Consider the following 18,934-nt stretch of genomic DNA (forward strand, 5'->3'; position numbering starts at 1 on the left):
GTAGGGATAGCAGACGGCTAGAGGGCCTCATGGATTAGCTCTCTGCCTGCCTGGTAGGGATAGAGGGCCTCATGGATTAGCTCTCTGCCTGCCTGGTAGGGATAGAGGGCCTCATGGATTAGCTCTCTGCCTGCCTGGTAGGGATAGAGGGCCTCATGGATTAGCTCTCTGCCTGCCTGGTAGGGATAGCAGACGGCTAGAGGGCCTCATGGATTAGCTCTCTGCCTGCCTGGTAGGGATAGAGGGCCTCATGGATTAGCTCTCTGCCTGCCTGGTAGGGATAGAGGGCCTCATGGATTAGCTCTCTGCCTGCCTGGTAGGGATAGAGGGCCTCATGGATTAGCTCTCTGCCTGCCTGGTAGGGATAGAGGGCCTCATGGATTAGCTCTCTGCCTGCCTGGTAGGGATAGAGGGCCTCATGGATTAGCTCTCTGCCTGCCTGGTAGGGATAGAGGGCCTCATGGATTAGCTCTCTGCCTGCCTGGTAGGGATAGAGGGCCTCATGGATTAGCTCTCTGCCTGCCTGGTAGGGATAGAGGGCCTCATGGATTAGCTCTCTGCCTGCCTGGTAGGGATAGAGGGCCTCATGGCTAGAGGGTAGGATAGCAGACGGCTAGTGACACTTTCTTTTTGCATTTTTATATTTTTATTGTTGTGAAAAATGCAGAATTATGTTTTAATAAGCAAGTTAAACTCAACCTCTAAGTTTATCTAAGTGGCTGAATTAATAAGGTGACTCCCATGTCACCTTGTTTAGATGCCCTAGCTCCTGTTGTCATGTCTGATCTGAGATCTGTTATGGAACATAGTCACCTTGTTAGATGCCCTAGCTCCTGTTGTCATGTCTGATCTGAGATCTGTTATGGAACATAGTCACCTTGTTAGATGCCCTAGCTCCTGTTGTCATGTCTGATCTGAGATCTGTTATGGAACATAGTCATCTTGTTAGATGCCCTAGCTCCTGTTGTCATGTCTGATCTGAGATCTGTTATGGAACATAGTCATCTTGTTAGATGCCCTAGCTCCTGTTGTCATGTCTGATCTGAGATCTGTTATGGAACATAGTCATCTTGTTAGATGCCCTAGCTCCTGTTGTCATGTCTGATCTGAGATCTGTTATGGAACATAGTCACCTTGTTAGATGCCCTAGCTCCTGTTGTCATGTCTGATCTGAGATCTGTTATGGAACATAGTCATCTTGTTAGATGCCCTAGCTCCTGTTGTCATGTCTGATCTGAGATCTGTTATGGAACATAGTCATCTTGTTAGATGCCCTAGCTCCTGTTGTCATGTCTGATCTGAGATCTGTTATGGAACATAGTCATCTTGTTAGATGCCCTAGCTCCTGTTGTCATGTCTGATCTGAGATCTGTTATGGAACATAGTCACCTTGTTAGATGCCCTAGCTCCTGTTGGCAGAACTGAGGTCTGTTATGGTACCTCTCCTCTCCTCCAACCCAGGTTAGACTGGCAGAACTGAGGTCTGTTATGGTACCTCTCCTCCTCCAACCCAGGTTAGACTGGCAGAACTGAGGTCTGTTATGGTACCTCTCCTCCAACCCAGGTTAGACTGGCAGAACTGAGGTCTGTTATGGTACCTCTCTCCTCCAACCCAGGTTAGACTGGCAGAACTGAGGTCTGTTATGGTACCTCTCCTCCAACCCAGGTTAGACTGGCAGAACTGAGATCTGTTATGGTTCCTCTCCTCCAACCCAGGTTAGACTGGCAGAACTGAGGTCTGTTATGGTACCTCTCCTCCAACCCAGGTTAGACTGGCAGAACTGAGGTCTGTTATGGTACCTCTCCTCCTCCAACCCAGGTTAGACTGGCAGAACTGAGGTCTGTTATGGTACCTCTCCTCCAACCCAGGTTAGACTGGCAGAACTGAGGTCTGTTATGGTACCTCTCTCCTCCAACCCAGGTTAGACTGGCAGAACTGAGGTCTGTTATGGTACCTCTCCTCCAACCCAGGTTAGACTGGCAGAACTAAGGTCTGTTATGGTACCTCTCCTCTCCTCCAACCCAGGTTAGACTGGCAGAACTAAGGTCTGTTATGGTACCTCTCCTCTCCTCCAACCCAGGTTAGACTGGCAGAACTGAGGTCTGTTATGGTACCTCTCCTCCAACCCAGGTTAGACTGGCAGAACTGAGGTCTGTTATGGTACCTCTCCTCTCCTCCAACCCAGGTTAGACTGGCAGAACTGAGGTCTGTTATGGTTCCTCTCCTCCAACTGGTTAGACTGGCAGAACTGAGGTCTGTTATGGTACCTCTCCTCTCCTCCAACCCAGGTTAGACTGGCAGAACTGAGGTCTGTTATGGTTCCTCTCCTCCAACCCAGGTTAGACTGGCAGAACTGAGATCTGTTATGGTTCCTCTCCTCCAACCCAGGTTAGACTGGCAGAACTGAGATCTGTTATGGTTCCTCTCCTCCAACCCAGGTTAGACTGGCAGAACTGAGATCTGTTATGGTTCCTCTCCTCCAACCCAGGTTAGACTGGCAGAACTGAGATCTGTTATGGTACCTCTCCTCCAACCCAGGTTAGACTGGCAGAACTGAGATCTGTTATGGTACCTCTCCTCCAACCCAGGTTAGACTGGCAGAACTGAGGTCTGTTATGGTACCTCTCCTCCAACCCAGGATAGACTGGCAGAACTGAGGTCTGTTATGGTACCTCTCCTCTCCTCCAACCCAGGTTAGACTGGCAGAACTGAGATCTGTTATGGAACCAAGTCAGGAATTTTTCCCCTACCAACAGGTTCTGTTCTGGTATCATATTTGTCTATAGATATTAAGACAATACCCTCCTCTCTCTCTCTCTTCTCTCCCTCCCTTCTGTCTCTCTGTCTCGCTGTCTGTCTCTGTGTGTCTCATGGTTTCTCTCCTTCTTCCCTCCAGTTGCTATGGAACTACAAGCTGAACCTGACAATGGATCCCAAGTTTGAGTCTGTGGCCATGGAGATCTGCAAGAGTACTATCACTGAGGTTAGTCTGACACACACACAGCAACATGTATTTATGGCTGCAGAGCTGTCCCCTATAGGGCACTACCTTGTCCCCTATAGGGCACTACCTTGTCCCCTATAGGGCACTACCTGTCCCCTATAGGGCACTACCTGTCCCCTATAGGGCACTACCTTGTCCCCTATAGGGCACTACCTGTCCCCTATAGGGCACTACCTTGTCCCCTATAGGGCACTACCTTGTCCCCTATAGGGCACTACCTTGTCCCCTATAGGGCACTACCTGTCCCCTATAGGGCACTACCTTGTCCCCTATAGGGCACTACCTGTCCCCTATAGGGCACTACCTTGTCCCCTATAGGGCACTACCTGTCCACTGTAGGGCCGTGGGGACTGTGGGCACCACCTGTCCAGTGTAGGGACTGTGGGCACCACCTGTCCAGTGTAGGGACTGTGGGCACCACCTGTCCAGTGTAGGGACTGTGGGCACCACCTGTCCCGTGTAGGGACTGTGGGCACCACCTGTCCAGTGTAGGGACTGTGGGCGCCACCTGTCCCGTGTAGGGACTGTGGGCACCACCTGTCCCGTGTAGGGACTGTGGGCACCACCTGTCCCGTGTAGGGACTGTGGGCACCACCTGTCCCGTGTAGGGACTGTGGGCACCACCTGTCCAGTGTAGGGACTGTGGGCACCACCTGTCCCGTGTAGGGACTGTGGGCACCACCTGTCCAGTGTAGGGACTGTGGGCACCACCTGTCCCGTGTAGGGACTGTGGGCACCACCTGTCCAGTGTAGGGACTGTGGGCACCACCTGTCCCGTGTAGGGACTGTGGGCACCACCTGTCCCGTGTAGGGACTGTGGGCACCACCTGTCCCGTGTAGGGACTGTGGGCACCACCTGTCCCGTGTAGGGACACAGGCTCTGCATCCCCAGGGGCCCTAGTAAGGAGACAGTGGGTGTTCCCTCACAATGAGTCTGTATGGACCGACTGAATCTCATCTAGCCAGGCCATCTCATCTAGCCAGGCCATCTCATCTAGCCAGGCCATCCCATCTAGCCAGGTCATCTCATCTAGCCAGGTCATCTACTCAGCCAGGCCATCTAGCCATCCCATCTAGCCAGGTCATCCCATCTAGCCAGGTCATCCCATCTAGCCAGGCCATCCCATCTAGCCAGGTCATCTAGCCAGGTCATCTAGCCAGGCCATCTAGCCATCCCATCTAGCCAGGTCATCCCATCTAGCCAGGTCATCTACTCAGCCAGGTCATCTAGCCATCCCATCTAGCCAGGTCATCCCATCTAGCCAGGTCATCCCATCTAGCCAGGTCATCCCATCTAGCCAGGCCATCCCATCTAGCCAGGCCATCCCATCTAGCCAGGCCATCCCATCTAGCCAGGCCATCCCATCTAGCCAGGTCATCTAGCCAGGTCATCCCATCTAGCCAGGTCATCTAGCCAGGCCATCCCATCTAGCCAGGCCATCCCATCTAGCCACATCATCTAGCCATCCCATCTAGCCAGGTCATCTCATCTAGCCATCCCATCTAGCCAGGTCATCTAATCAGCCAGGCCATCTAGCCATCCCATCTAGCCAGGTCATCTACTCAGCCAGGTCATCTCATCTAGCCATCCCATCTAGCCAGGTCATATACTCAGCCAGGCCATCTAGCCAGGCCATCTAGCCAGGCCATCTACTCAGCCAGGCCATCTAGCCAGGCCATCTGGCCAGGTCATCTACTCAGCCAGGCCATCTAGCCAGGTCATCCCATCTAGCCAGGTCATCTAGCCAGGTCATCTAGCCAGGTCATCCCATCTAGCCAGGTCATCCCATCTAGCCAGGTCATCTAGCCAGGTCATCTAGCCAGGTCATCCCATCTAGCCAGGTCATCTACTCAGCCAGGCCATCTAGCCATCCCATCCAGCCAGGTCATCCCATATAGCCAGGTCATCCCATATAGCCAGGTCACCCCATATAGCCAGGCCATCCCATCTAGCCAGGTCATCTAGCCAGGCCATCCCATCTAGCCAGGCCATCCCATCTAGCCAGGCCATCCCATCTAGCCAGGCCATCCCATCTAGCCAGGCCATCCCATCTAGCCATCCCATCTAGCCAGGCCATCCCATCTAGCCAGGCCATCTATAGCCAGGTCATCCCATCTAGCCAGGTCATCCCATCTAGCCAGGTCATCCCATCTAGCCAGGCCATCTAGCCAGGTCATCTATAGCCAGGTCATCTGATAGAGGAATTCTAAATCCAATTAAATTCACACTCATTTCTAATTCATAATAAGTTGTAAGTTTATCATTTGCATGAATTAGCAAGAGACCAGTCTTAAAAACAAGTTCAGCATTTATTCTTGATGAGTACTGACCCAAAATACAAAGAACATTACATTTTAAAAGAAGAGAACATAAAATGACGTCATCAGTTTCACACCCTCTCCCAGCCTTACAATGGTAAAGTATTCAGTCCTGGAGATAGTTTCACTCTCCTCATAAACTACATTCCAACCTGTCTAAAGGATATACTTCTCTCCACTAATGGAATCCAACAAAAACATTCTTATCTGTTTGAAAAACTATCTTATCCCTCCTTCTTATACTTCCCAAGAGACACAGACAATTAATTCATTTCTGCTTACATTTTCAGTAACAGCTCAACTAAAAACTCTTTTCATACCATAACATAATAGTATTAGAATAAATGGTTCTAATCAACAATGTATACATAATTAATCATCTAAACTATAATTTCCTCTAACAGGTCATCCCATCTAGCCATCCCATCTGGCCATCCCATCTAGCCATCCCATCTGGCCATCCCATCTAGCCATCCCATCTAGCCATCCCATCTAGTCATCCCATCTAGCCATCCCATCTAGCCATCCCATCTAGCCAGGCCATCCCATCTAGCCAGGCCATCTAGCCATCCCATCTAGCCATCCCATCTAGCCAGGCCATCCCATCTAGCCAGGCCATCTAGCCATCCCATCTAGCCAGGCCATCCCATCTAGCCATCCCATCTAGCCAGGCCATCTAGCCATCCCATCTAGCCATCCCATCTAGCTAGGCCATCTAGCCAGGCCATCTAGTCATCCCATCTAGTCATCCCATCTAGTCATCCCATCTAGTCATCCCATCTAGCCATCCCATCTAGCCAGGCCATCTAGCCATCCCATCTAGCCAGGCCATCCCATCTAGCCATCCCATCTAGCCAGGCCATCTAGCCATCCCATCTAGCCAGGCCATCCCATCTAGCCAGGCCATCCCATCTAGCCATCCCATCTAGCCAGGCCATCCCATCTAGCCAGGCCATCCCATCTAGCCATCCCATCTAGCCATCCCATATAGCCATCCCATCTAGCCATCCCATCTAGCCATCCCATCTAGCCATCCCATCTAGCCAGGCCATCCCATCTAGCCAGGCCATCCCATCTAGCCAGGCCATCCCATCTAGCCAGGCCATCCCATCTAGCCATCCCATCTAGCCAGGCCATCCCATCTAGCCAGGCCATCCCATCTAGCCATCCCATCTAGCCATCCCATCCCATCTAGCCATCCCATATAGCCATCCCATCTAGCCATCCCATCTAGCCATCCCATCTAGCCAGGCCATCCCATCTAGCCAGGCCATCCCATCTAGCCAGGCCATCCCATCTAGCCAGGCCATCTAGCCATCCCATCCCATATAGCCAGGCCATCTAGCCAGGTCATCTAGCCATCCCATCCCATATAGCCAGGCCATCTAGCCAGGTCATCCCATCTAGCCAGGCCATCCCATCTAGCCAGGTCATCCCATCTAGCCAGGCCATCCCATCTAGCCAGGTCATCCCATCTAGCCAGGTCATCCCATCTAGCCAGGTCATCTAGCCAGGTCACCCCATATAGCCAGGTCATCTAGCCAGGTCATCTAGCCAGGCCATCCCATCTAGCCAGGCCATCCCATCTAGCCAGGCCATCCCATCTAGCCAGGTCATCCCATCTAGCCAGGCCATCCCATATAGCCAGGCCATCCCATCTAGCCAGGTCATCCCATCTAGCCAGGCCATCCCATCTAGCCAGGTCATCCCATCTAGCCAGGTCATCCCATCTAGCCAGGCCATCCCATCTAGCCAGGTCATCCCATCTAGCCAGGCCATCCCATCTAGCCAGGTCATCCCATCTAGCCAGGCCATCCCATCTAGCCAGGCCATCCCATCTAGCCAGGTCATCCCATCTAGCCAGGCCATCCCATCTAGCCAGGTCATCCCATCTAGCCAGGTCATCTAGCCATCCCATCTAGCCAGGCCATCCCATCTAGCCAGGTCATCCCATCTAGCCAGGCCATCCCATCTAGCCAGGTCATCCCATCTAGCCAGGCCATCTAGCCAGGCCATCTAGCCAGGCCATCTAGCCAGGCCATCCCATCTAGCCAGGCCATCTAGCCAGGCCATCTAGCCAGGCCATCCCATCTAGCCAGGCCATCTAGCCAGGCCATCTAGCCAGGCCATCCCATCTAGCCAGGTCATCTCATCTAGCCAGGTCATATACTCAGCCAGGCCATCTAGTCATCCCATCTAGCCAGGTCATCCCATCTAGCCAGGTCATCCCATCTAGCCAGGCCATCCCATCTAGCCAGGTCATCTAGCCAGGTCATCCCATCTAGCCAGGTCATCTAGCCAGGTCATCCCATCTAGCCAGGCCATCCCATCTAGCCAGGTCATCTAGCCAGGTCATCCCATCTAGCCAGGTCATCTAGCCAGGTCATCCCATCTAGCCAGGTCATCTAGCCAGGTCATCCCATCTAGCCAGGTCATCCCATCTAGCCAGGTCATCCCATCTAGCCAGGTCATCCCATCTAGCCAGGCCATCCCATCTAGCCAGGCCATCCCATCTAGCCAGGTCATCCCATATAGCCAGGCCATCCCATCTAGCCAGGTCATCTAGCCAGGTCATCCCATCTAGCCAGGTCATCTAGCCAGGTCATCCCATCTAGCCAGGTCATCCCATCTAGCCAGGTCATCCCATCTAGCCAGGCCATCCCATCTAGCCAGGCCATCCCATCTAGCCAGGCCATCCCATCTAGCCATCCCATCTAGCCAGGCCATCCCATCTAGCCAGGCCATCCCATCTAGCCAGGCCATCCCATCTAGCCAGGTCATCCCATCTAGCCAGGTCATCCCATCTAGCCAGGTCATCCCATCTAGCCAGGTCATCCCATCTAGCCAGGTCATCCCATCTAGCCAGGTCATCTATAGCCAGGTCATCTAGCCAGGTCATCTAGCCAGGCCATCCCATCTAGCCAGGTCATCTAGCCAGGTCATCCCATCTAGCCAGGTCATCCCATCTAGCCAGGTCATCTAGCCAGGTCATCCCATCTAGCCAGGCCATCCCATCTAGCCAGGCCATCCCATCTAGCCAGGTCATCCCATCTAGCCAGGTCATCTAGCCAGGCCATCCCATCTAGCCAGGTCATCTAGCCAGGTCATCTAGCCAGGTCATCTAGCCAGGCCATCCCATATAGCCAGGCCATCCCATCTAGCCAGGTCATCTAGCCAGGTCATCCCATCTAGCCAGGTCATCCCATCTAGCCAGGTCATCCCATCTAGCCAGGTCATCCCATCTAGCCAGGTCATCTAGCCAGGTCATCCCATCTAGCCAGGTCATCCCATCTAGCCAGGCCATCCCATCTAGCCAGGTCATCTAGCCAGGTCATCCCATCTAGCCAGGTCATCTAGCCAGGTCATCTAGCCAGGTCATCCCATCTAGCCAGGCCATCCCATCTAGCCAGGCCATCCCATCTAGCCAGGCCATCCCATCTAGCCAGGTCATCCCATCTAGCCAGGTCATCCCATCTAGCCAGGTCATCTAGCCAGGTCATCCCATCTAGCCAGGCCATCCCATCTAGCCAGGCCATCCCATCTAGCCAGGCCATCCCATCTAGCCAGGCCATCCCATCTAGCCAGGCCATCCCATCTAGCCAGGCCATCCCATCTAGCCATGCCATCCCATCTAGCCAGGTCATCCCATCTAGCCAGGTCATCCCATCTAGCCAGGTCATCCCATCTAGCCAGGTCATCTAGCCAGGTCATCTAGCCATGCCATCCCATCTAGCCAGGTCATCTAGCCAGGCCATCCCATCTAGCCAGGCCATCCCATCTAGCCAGGCCATCCCATCTAGCCAGGTCATCCCATCTAGCCAGGTCATCTAGCCAGGCCATCCCATCTAGCCAGGTCATCTAGCCAGGTCATCCCATCTAGCCAGGTCATCCCATCTAGCCAGGTCATCCCATCTAGCCAGGCCATCCCATCTAGCCAGGTCATCCCATCTAGCCAGGTCATCCCATCTAGCCAGGTCAGACCATCTAGCCAGGCCATCCCATCTAGCCAGGTCATCCCATCTAGCCAGGTCATCTAGCCAGGCCATCCCATCTAGCCAGGCCATCCCATCTAGCCAGGCCATCCCATCTAGCCAGGCCATCCCATCTAGCCAGGTCATCCCATCTAGCCAGGTCATCTAGCCAGGTCATCCCATCTAGCCAGGTCATCTAGCCAGGTCATCCCATCTAGCCAGGTCATCCCATCTAGCCAGGTCATCCCATCTAGCCAGGTCAGACCATCTAGCCAGGCCATCCCATCTAGCCAGGCCATCTAGCCAGGTCATCCCATCTAGCCAGGCCATCTAGCCAGGTCATCCCATCTAGCCAGGTCATCTAGCCAGGTCATCTAGCCAGGTCATCTAGCCAGGTCATCTCATCTAGCCAGGCCATCCCGTCTAGCCAGGTCATCCCATCTAGCCAGGCCATCTAGCCAGGCCATCCCATCTAGCCAGGTCATCCCATCTAGCCAGGTCATCTAGCCAGGTCACCCCATATAGCCAGGTCATCTAGCCAGGTCATCTAGCCAGGTCATCCCATCTAGCCAGGTCATCCCATCTAGCCAGGTCATCCCATCTAGCCAGTCCATCCCATCTAGCCAGGCCATCCCATCTAGCCAGGCCATCCCATCTAGACCGGCCATCCCATCTAGCCAGGTCATCCCATCTAGCCAGGTCATCTAGCCAGGTCATCCCATCTAGCCAGTTCATCTAGCCAGGTCATCCCATCTAGCCAGGTCATCCCATCTAGCCAGGCCATCCCATCTAGCCAGGCCATCCCATCTAGCCAGGCCATCCCATCTAGCCAGGTCATCCCATCTAGCCAGGTCATCTACTCAACCAGGTCATCCCATCTAGCCAGGTCATCCCATCTAGCCAGGTCATCCCATCTAGCCAGGTCACCTACTCAACCAGGTCATCCCATCTAGCCAGGTCATCCCATCTAGCTAGGTCATCTACTCAACCAGGTCATCTACTCAACCAGGTCATCTAGCCAGGTCATCCCATCTAGCCAGGTCATCCCATCTAGCCAGGTCATCCCATCTAGCCAGGTCATCTACTCAACCAGGTCATCTAGCCAGGTCATCTAGCCAGGTCATCCCATATAGCCAGGTCATCCCATATAGCCAGGTCATCCCATATAGCCAGGTCATCTAGCCAGGTCATCCCATATAGCCAGGTCATCTAGCCAGGTCATCCCATCTAGCCAGGTCATCTAGCCAGGTCATCCCATCTAGCCAGGTCATCTAGCCAGGTCATCCCATCTAGCCAGGCCATCCCATCTAGCCAGGCCATCTAGCCAGGCCATCTAGCCAGGCCATCCCATCTAGCCAGGCCATCTAGCCAGGCCATCTAGCCAGGCCATCCCATCTAGCCAGGTCATCTCATCTAGCCAGGTCATATACTCAGCCAGGCCATCTAGTCATCCCATCTAGCCAGGTCATCCCATCTAGCCAGGTCATCCCATCTAGCCAGGCCATCCCATCTAGCCAGGTCATCTAGCCAGGTCATCCCATCTAGCCAGGTCATCTAGCCAGGTCATCCCATCTAGCCAGGCCATCCCATCTAGCCAGGTCATCTAGCCAGGTCATCCCATCTAGCCAGGTCATCTAGCCAGGTCATCCCATCTAGCCAGGTCATCCCATCTAGCCAGGTCATCCCATCTAGCCAGGTCATCCCATCTAGCCAGGTCATCCCATCTAGCCAGGCCATCCCATCTAGCCAGGCCATCCCATCTAGCCAGGTCATCCCATCTAGCCAGGCCATCCCATCTAGCCAGGTCATCTAGCCAGGTCATCCCATCTAGCCAGGTCATCTAGCCAGGTCATCCCATCTAGCCAGGTCATCCCATCTAGCCAGGTCATCCCATCTAGCCAGGCCATCCCATCTAGCCAGGCCATCCCATCTAGCCAGGCCATCCCATCTAGCCATCCCATCTAGCCAGGCCATCCCATCTAGCCAGGCCATCCCATCTAGCCAGGCCATCCCATCTAGCCAGGTCATCCCACCTAGCCAGGTCATCCCATCTAGCCAGGTCATCCCATCTAGCCAGGTCATCCCATCTAGCCAGGTCATCCCATCTAGCCAGGTCATCTATAGCCAGGTCATCTAGCCAGGTCATCTAGCCAGGCCATCCCATCTAGCCAGGTCATCTAGCCAGGTCATCCCATCTAGCCAGGTCATCCCATCTAGCCAGGTCATCTAGCCAGGTCATCCCATCTAGCCAGGCCATCCCATCTAGCCAGGCCATCCCATCTAGCCAGGTCATCCCATCTAGCCAGGTCATCTAGCCAGGCCATCCCATCTAGCCAGGTCATCTAGCCAGGTCATCTAGCCAGGTCATCTAGCCAGGTCATCTAGCCAGGCCATCCCATATAGCCAGGCCATCCCATCTAGCCAGGTCATCTAGCCAGGTCATCCCATCTAGCCAGGTCATCTAGCCAGGTCATCCCATCTAGCCAGGTCATCCCATCTAGCCAGGTCATCCCATCTAGCCAGGTCATCTAGCCAGGTCATCCCATCTAGCCAGGTCATCCCATCTAGCCAGGCCATCCCATCTAGCCAGGTCATCTAGCCAGGTCATCCCATCTAGCCAGGTCATCTAGCCAGGTCATCTAGCCAGGTCATCCCATCTAGCCAGGTCATCCCATCTAGCCAGGTCATCCCATATAGCCAGGCCATCCCATCTAGCCAGGTCATCCCATCTAGCCAGGTCATCCCATCTAGCCAGGTCATCTAGCCAGGTCATCCCATCTAGCCAGGTCATCCCATCTAGCCAGGCCATCCCATCTAGCCAGGCCATCCCATCTAGCCAGGCCATCCCATCTAGCCAGGCCATCCCATCTAGCCAAGCCATCCCATCTAGCCATGCCATCCCATCTAGCCAGGTCATCCCATCTAGCCAGGTCATCCCATCTAGCCAGGTCATCCCATCTAGCCAGGTCATCTAGCCAGGTCATCTAGCCATGCCATCCCATCTAGCCAGGTCATCTAGCCAGGCCATCCCATCTAGCCAGGCCATCCCATCTAGCCAGGCCATCCCATCTAGCCAGGTCATCCCATCTAGCCAGGTCATCTAGCCAGGCCATCCCATCTAGCCAGGTCATCTAGCCAGGTCATCCCATCTAGCCAGGTCATCCCATCTAGCCAGGTCATCCCATCTAGCCAGGCCATCCCATCTAGCCAGGTCATCCCATCTAGCCAGGTCATCCCATCTAGCCAGGTCAGACCATCTAGCCAGGCCATCCCATCTAGCCAGGTCATCCCATCTAGCCAGGTCATCTAGCCAGGCCATCCCATCTAGCCAGGCCATCCCATCTAGCCAGGCCATCCCATCTAGCCAGGCCATCCCATCTAGCCAGGTCATCCCATCTAGCCAGGTCATCTAGCCAGGTCATCCCATCTAGCCAGGTCATCTAGCCAGGTCATCCCATCTAGCCAGGTCATCCCATCTAGCCAGGTCATCCCATCTAGCCAGGTCAGACCATCTAGCCAGGCCATCCCATCTAGCCAGGCCATCTAGCCAGGTCATCCCATCTAGCCAGGCCATCTAGCCAGGTCATCCCATCTAGCCAGGTCATCTAGCCAGGTCATCTAGCCAGGTCATCTAGCCAGGTCATCTCATCTAGCCAGGCCATCCCGTCTAGCCAGGTCATCCCATCTAGCCAGGCCATCTAGCCAGGCCATCCCATCTAGCCAGGTCATCTAGCCAGGTCATCTAGCCAGGTCATCCCATCTAGCCAGGTCATCCCATCTAGCCAGGTCATCCCATCTAGCCAGTCCATCCCATCTAGCCAGGCCATCCCATCTAGCCAGGCCATCCCATCTAGACCGGCCATCCCATCTAGCCAGGTCATCCCATCTAGCCAGGTCATCTAGCCAGGTCATCCCATCTAGCCAGTTCATCTAGCCAGGTCATCCCATCTAGCCAGGTCATCCCATCTAGCCAGGCCATCCCATCTAGCCAGGCCATCCCATCTAGCCAGGCCATCCCATCTAGCCAGGTCATCCCATCTAGCCAGGTCATCTACTCAACCAGGTCATCCCATCTAGCCAGGTCATCTACTCAACCAGGTCATCCCATCTAGCCAGGTCATCTACTCAACCAGGTCATCCCATCTAGCCAGGTCATCCCATCTAGCTAGGTCATCTACTCAACCAGGTCATCTAGCCAGGTCATCCCATCTAGCCAGGTCATCCCATCTAGCCAGGTCATCCCATCTAGCCAGGTCATCTACTCAACCAGGTCATCTAGCCAGGTCATCTAGCCAGGTCATCCCATATAGCCAGGTCATCCCATATAACCAGGTCATCCCATATAGCCAGGTCATCTAGCCAGGTCATCCCATATAGCCAGGTCATCTAGCCAGGTCATCCCATCTAGCCAGGTCATCTAGCCAGGTCATCCCATCTAGCCAGGTCATCTAGCCAGGTCATCCCATCTAGCCAGGTCATCCCATCTAGCCAGGTCATCTAGCCAGGTCATCCCATCTAGCCAGGCCATCCCATCTAGCCAGGCCATCTAGCCAGGTCATCCCATCTAGCCAGGTCATCTAGCCAGGTCATCCCATCTAGCCAGGTCATCTAGCCAGGTCATCCCATCTAGCCAGGTCATCCCATCTAGCCAGGCCATCCCATCTAGCCAGGCCATCCCATCTAGCCAGGCCATCCCATCTAGCCAGGTCATCCCATCTAGCCAGGTCATCTAGCCAGGTCATCTAGCCAGGCCATCCCATCTAGCCAGGCCATCTAATCTAGCCATCCCATCTAGCCAGGTCATCCCATCTAGCCAGGCCATCTAGCCAGGTCATCCCATCTAGCCAGGCCATCTAGCCAGGTCATCCTATCTAGCCATCCCATCTAGCCAGGTCATCCCATCTAGCCAGGTCATCTAGCCAGGCCATCCCATCTAGCCAGGTCATCCCATCTAGCCATCCCATCTAGCCAGGTCATCCCATCTAGCCAGGCCATCTAGCCAGGCCATCCCATCTAGCCAGGCCATCTAGCCAGGTCATCCCATCTAGCCAGGTCATCTAGCCAGGTCATCCCATCTAGCCAGGTCATCTAGCCAGGTCATCCCATCTAGCCAGGTCATCTAGCCAGGTCATCCCATCTAGCCAGGCCATCCCATCTAGCCAGGCCATCCCATCTAGCCAGGTCATCTAGCCAGGTCATCCCATCTAGCCAGGTCATCTAGCCAGGTCATCCCATCTAGCCAGGTCATCCCATCTAGCCAGGCCATCCCATCTAGCCAGGCCATCCCATCTAGCCAGGCCATCTAGCCAGGCCATCTAGCCATCCCATCTAGCCAGGCCATCCCATCTAGCCAGGCCATCTAGCCAGGTCATCCCATCTAGCCAGGTCATCCCATCTAGCCAGGTCATCCCATCTAGCCAGGCCATCTAGCCAGGTCATCCCATCTAGCCAGGCCATCTAGCCAGGTCATCCCATCTAGCCAGGCCATCTAGCCAGGTCATCCCATCTAGCCAGGCCATCTAGCCAGGTCATCCCATCTAGCCAGGCCATCTAGCCAGGCCATCTAGCCAGGTCATCCCATCTAGCCAGGTCATCTACTCAACCAGGTCATCCCATCTAGCCAGGTCATCCCATCTAGCCAGGCCATCTAGCCAGGCCATCCCATCTAGCCAGGCCATCCCATCTAGCCAGGCCATCCCATCTAGCCAGGTCATCCCATCTAGCCAGGTCATCCCATCTAGCCAGGTCATCTAGCCAGGTCATCCCATCTAGCCAGGTCATTCCATCTAGCCAGGTCATCCCATCTAGCCAGGTCATCCCATCTAGCCAGGTCATCCCATCTAGCCAGGCCATCCCATCTAGCCAGGTCATCCCATCTAGCCAGGTCATCTACTCAACCAGGTCATCCCATCTAGCCAGGCCATCTAGCCAGGCCATCTAGCCAGGTCATCCCATCTAGCCAGGCCATCTAGCCAGGCCATCTAGCCAGGCCATCTAGCCAGGTCATCCCATCTAGCCAGGTCATCCCATCCCATCTAGCCATCCCATCTAGCCAGGTCATCTAGCCAGGTCATCTAGCCAGGCCATCTAGCCAGGCCATCCCATCTAGCCAGGCCATCCCATCTAGCCAGGTCATCCCATCTAGCCAGGCCATCTAGCCAGGCCATCCCATCTAGCCAGGTCATCTAGCCAGGCCATCCCATCTAGCCAGGCCATCCCATCTAGCCAGGCCATCTAGCCAGGTCATCTAGCCAGGCCATCCCATCTAGCCAGGCCATCCCATCTAGCCAGGCCATCTAGCCAGGCCATCCCATCTAGCCAGGTCATCTAGCCAGGCCATCCCATCTAGCCAGGCCATCCCATCTAGCCAGGCCATCTACTCTGCTTTTCCTTCTCTTCCACTGGATGTTTTCAAAGGACAGGTTGTCATAGAGACAAACTTCATCCAATCATTTAAAACACATAACCTGTTGTTACAGGTTTTAAAGGAGTTAAAACCTATCCTACTATTCAATCCTATTAACAACGTCTGTTTTAACTTCACCTCAGTGGTGTGTGTTGTTTCTAAGTGTGTATTTCACCTCTGCCCCCCCTCAGATTTAAGGAGTGTGTATTTCACCTCTGTCCCGCCCCCCCTCAGATTTAAGGAGTGTGTATTTCACCTCTGCGTCTCCCCCTCAGATTTAAGCCTCAGGACCCTCAGATTTAAGGAGTGTGTATTTCACCTCTGTCCCGCCTCCCCCTCAGATTTAAGGAGTGTGTATTTCACCTCTGCATCTCCCCCTCAGATTTAAGGAGTGTGTATTTCACCTCTGCATCTCCCCCTCAGATTTAAGGAGTGTGTATCACCCCTCCCCCTCAGATTAAGGAGTGTGTATTTCACCTCTGCGTCTCCCCCTCAGATTAAGGAGTGTTCGGAGGAGGAGCGTGGTAAGGGTTACCTGGTGTCCTGCCTGGTGGATCACCGTGGTAACATCACAGAGTACCAGTGTCACCAGTACATCACCAAGATGACCTCGATCGTCTTCTCAGACTACAGACTCATCTGTGGCTTCATGGACAAGTGTAGAGAGGACATCAACACGCTACGCTGTGGAAGCATCAACGTTGGAGAGAAGGTGAGATGGGAGGGTGTGTTGTAGTGATACTCGCAGGGAGGAAGGCTGAGGCACCGTTATCTCTCTGAGTTGTCTAGTGATTTGGTTAGGGCGCCTCTTCATAGTGCAGTCTGAAGGATTTATCGTGTGGGAGGACAATCCACATCAATACAGGTTGAATTACCGATGGTGTTTGTTCTTCACTGGTTGGCCCTTTTTAATAGATATGGGACTTTATATGGGACTTTATCGAGTGGGACGTTGGCCCTTTTTAATAGATATGGGACTTTATCGAGGTGGGACGTTGGCCCTTTTTAATAGATATGGGACTTTATCGGAGGTGGGACGTTGGCCCTTTTTAATAGATATGGGACTTTATCGGGTGGGACGTTGGCCCTTTTTTAATAGATATGGGACTTTATCGAGGTGGGATAGATATGGGACTTTATCGAGGTGGGACGTTGGCCCTTTTTAATAGATATGGGACTTTATCGAGGTGGGACGTTGGCCCTTTTTTAATAGATATGGGACTTTATCAAGGTGGGACGTTGGCCCTTTTTAATAGATATGGGACTTTATCAAGGTGGGACTTTGGCCCTTTTTAATAGATATGGGACTTTATCGAGGTGGGACGTTGGGACGATATGGGACTTTATCGAGGTGGGACCTTTTTTAGATATGGGACTTTATCAAGGTGGGACGTTGGCCCTTTTTAATAGATATGGGACTTTATCGAGGTGGGTTGGGTCCTTTTTAATAGATATGGGACTTTATTGGGATCAAATAGATATGGACTTTCGAGGTGGGACTTTGTTTTTTGAATTCTTTGTGGATCTGTGTAATCTGAGGGAAATATGTGTCTCTACATTGGTCATATGTTGGACAGGAGGTTAGGAAGTGCAGCTCAGTTTCCATCTCATTTTGTGGGCAGTGTGCACATAGCCTGTCTTCTCTTGAGAGCCTCTCTTACAGAAAACTTATTGAGATAAACTTTTGTTATTGACCAAATGCTTATTTTCCACCATCATTTGCAAATAAATTCATTAAAAATCCTACAATGTGATTTTCTGGATATTTTTCTAATTTTGTCTGTCATAGTTGAAGTGTATCTATGATGAAAATTACAGGCCTCATCTTTTTAAGTGGGAGAACTTGCACAATTGGTGGCTGACTAAATACTTTTTTGCCCCACTGTATATGAAGGTGATGCTAAGAGTCAATATTTGCAGTGTTGACCCTTCTTTTTCAAGACCTCTGCAATCTGCCCTGGCATGCTGTCAATTAACTTCTGGGCCACATCCTGACTGATGGCAGCCCATTCTTGCATAATCAATGCTTGGAGTTTGTCAGAATTTGTGTAGAAGATCTAGGTGCTGCTGTAGGTCCTCCTTGATTGGTGACAGAAGCACCAGATCATCAACAAACAGTAGACATTAGACTTCAGATTGTAGTAGGGTGAGGCCTGGTGCTGTTACTGAGTTTAAGTATAACCAATTGGAACACTTTCTCTGCTCCTCTCTCCCTCTGCTCCCCCACCCTCACTCTGACCCCTCCCTCCCCCTTACCTCACTACCCCCCCCCCCAGGACATCCATTCACAGGGTGAGGTCATAGCGTGTCTGGAGAAAGCCTTAGTCCGAGAGGCGGAGCAACAGGACCAGGCTCATCCAATCAGAGAGGAGTGTAAGAAGAGCATCATGCGCGTAGCGGAGCTGTCGTCAGACGACTTCCACCTGGACAGATTCCTGTACTTCTCCTGCCGAGAGGACCGAGAACGCTTCTGTGAAAACGTACGCTGCTCATCTTGCCTTACATAACGGTCTCCCAAATGACAATTACCTGATGCTTCAGGTTACTGAGGACAGTGGCTGGTCTCTGTTCTTCTTCGGGTTACTGAGGACAGTGACTGGTCTCTGTTCTTCTTCGGGTTACTGAGGACAGTGACTGGTCTCTGTGCTTCAGGTTACTGAGGACGTTGACTGGTATCTGTGCTCCGGGTTACTGAGGACGTTGACATGTCTCTGTGCTTCGGGTTACCGAGGACGTTGACTGGTCTCTGTTCTTCTTCGGGTTACCGAGGACAGTGACTGGCCTCTGTTCTTCTTCGGGTTACCGAGGACAGTGACTGGCCTCTGTTGTTGTTCGGGTTACCGAGGACAGTGACTGGTCTCTGTTGTTGTTCGGATTACCGAGGACAGTGACTGGCCTCTGTTCTTCTTCGTGTTACCGAGGACAGTGACTGGCCTCTGTTCTTCTTCGGGTTACCGAGGACAGTGACTGGCCTCTGTTCTTCTTCGGGTTACCGAGGACAGTGACTGGCCTCTGTTCTTCTCGGGTTACCGAGGACAGTGACTGGCCTCTGTTCTTCTTCGGGTTACCGAGGACAGTGACTGGCCTCTGTTCTTCTTCGGGTTACCGAGGACAGTGACTGGCCTCTGTTGTTCTTCGGGTTACCGAGGACAGTGACTGGTCTCTGTTGTTGTTCGGGTTACCGAGGACGTTGACTGGTCTCTGTTCTTCGGGTTACTGAGGATGTTGACTGT

The 18,934-nt window shown here is 53.2% G+C and overlaps 1 pseudogene; it reads left to right on the top strand.

Moving 5' to 3' along the window:
* Nucleotides 1-18,934, top strand: part of LOC135569052 (Golgi apparatus protein 1-like) — an 84,664-nt pseudogene that overhangs the window by 21,199 nt on the left and 44,531 nt on the right.

This window comes from Oncorhynchus nerka, unplaced genomic scaffold (genome assembly GCF_034236695.1).
Source record: "Oncorhynchus nerka isolate Pitt River unplaced genomic scaffold, Oner_Uvic_2.0 unplaced_scaffold_1236, whole genome shotgun sequence".
Lineage (NCBI taxonomy): Eukaryota > Metazoa > Chordata > Actinopteri > Salmoniformes > Salmonidae > Oncorhynchus > Oncorhynchus nerka.